General features: G+C 33.4%; 1 pseudogene; it reads right to left on the bottom strand.

Moving 5' to 3' along the window:
- Positions 1 to 277: 277 nt before the first annotated feature.
- Positions 278 to 945, bottom strand: LOC109861848 (annotated as a pseudogene).
- Positions 946 to 1,432: the final 487 nt, after the last annotated feature.

The raw sequence follows: 1,432 nt of genomic DNA, 5'->3' as shown, positions 1-1,432 counted from the left end.
TACTAAGTAGTTCCAGCGTTGACCGCTCGATAGCGCCGCTTACCCGCGCTAGAAAAAATCAGTCCGGGAACTTTCCGGACAAACTGTGTACATCTATTCCAACTGTGAACATATAGTGGGCCCATACAATAAATCCTAGGAATCCAATAGCTATTATTGCGTAAATTATTCTTAATGATCCAAATGTTTCCTTTTTCCCACTCTCTCTTATAATGATATGGGAGATTATTCCAAATCCTAGTAAAATTAAAATATAAACTTCTGGATGCCCAAAAAATCAGAATAAATGTTGGTAAAGGATTGGATCTCCTCCACCAGATGGGTCAAAAAATGAGGTGTTAAGATTTCGATCAGTTAGTAGTATTGTAATTGCTCCAGCTAAGACAGGGAGGAAAAGAAAAAGTAGTACTGCTGTAATTAGAATAGATCAGACTATGAGAGGAGTTTTATCTATTGAGAAATTTTTGTGGGTTATGTTAATAATTGTGGAAATGAAGTTACTAGCTCCTATGATTGATGAAATCCCTGCAATATGGAGTGAGAAGATTGCTAAATCTACTGAGGCTCCTCTATGGAAAATTCTTGAGGATAGTGGAGGGTATACTGTTCAACCAGTTCCGGCGCCTGAATTAATAAATCTTCTTAGGGTAAGTAGTATAATTGATGGTGGTAGGAGTCAAAATCTTATGTTATTTATTCGAGGATAAGCTATATCTGGTGACCCGATTATTAGAGGGACTAAAAAGTTTCCAAATCCTCCGATTATAAATGGTATAACTATGAAGAAAATTATAATAAATGCGTGTCCTGTTACAATAGAATTATATAATTGGTCGTTATTGATAATAGATCCACATGACCCTAATTCAATTCGAATAATTATTCTTATTGATGATCCAATTATACCTGCTCATATAGCAAATATGAAGTATAGAATTCCAATATCTTTATGATTTGTTGAGTATAGTCATTTGTTCATAATACTTATATATATATATATATATATATATATATATATAATTTTTAAATTAAAATATAGTTAGACCTTCCTGCCTTTGGACTCCAGTTAGTGGCAGTAAAATAAATAAACTTAATAAAATGAAATTGTTCATTTATTGTGGTACGTTTCGATCGTCGATTGCGATCATCCTCAGCCACGCTGAATAAATACAAGAAAATCACAGAATTAAGAAAACAGAATAATATGGTAGATAAAGTCGCATACACACCTCAATAGACTAATAAATGTACGTTACTAAGGCTGCTTTCCTTTTAGGAGACACAAATCGACACAGATTAACACACTCGAGCACAGTTTGCCACAGTAAATGGAACGCGATATATACAGTGTGTGTACAAACAGTACAAACTTGTAATATACATAACTTAACCTTACAAAACTTTTCAAAATTTTCAAACGGTGTGGTCTTAA

The sequence above is a fragment of the Pseudomyrmex gracilis genome, unplaced genomic scaffold (assembly GCF_002006095.1).
Source record: "Pseudomyrmex gracilis isolate BER0280 unplaced genomic scaffold, ASM200609v1 scaffold_1082, whole genome shotgun sequence".
In the NCBI taxonomy this organism is placed as follows: Eukaryota; Metazoa; Arthropoda; class Insecta; order Hymenoptera; family Formicidae; genus Pseudomyrmex; species Pseudomyrmex gracilis.
This window is presented reverse-complemented; position numbering and strand designations above follow the sequence as displayed.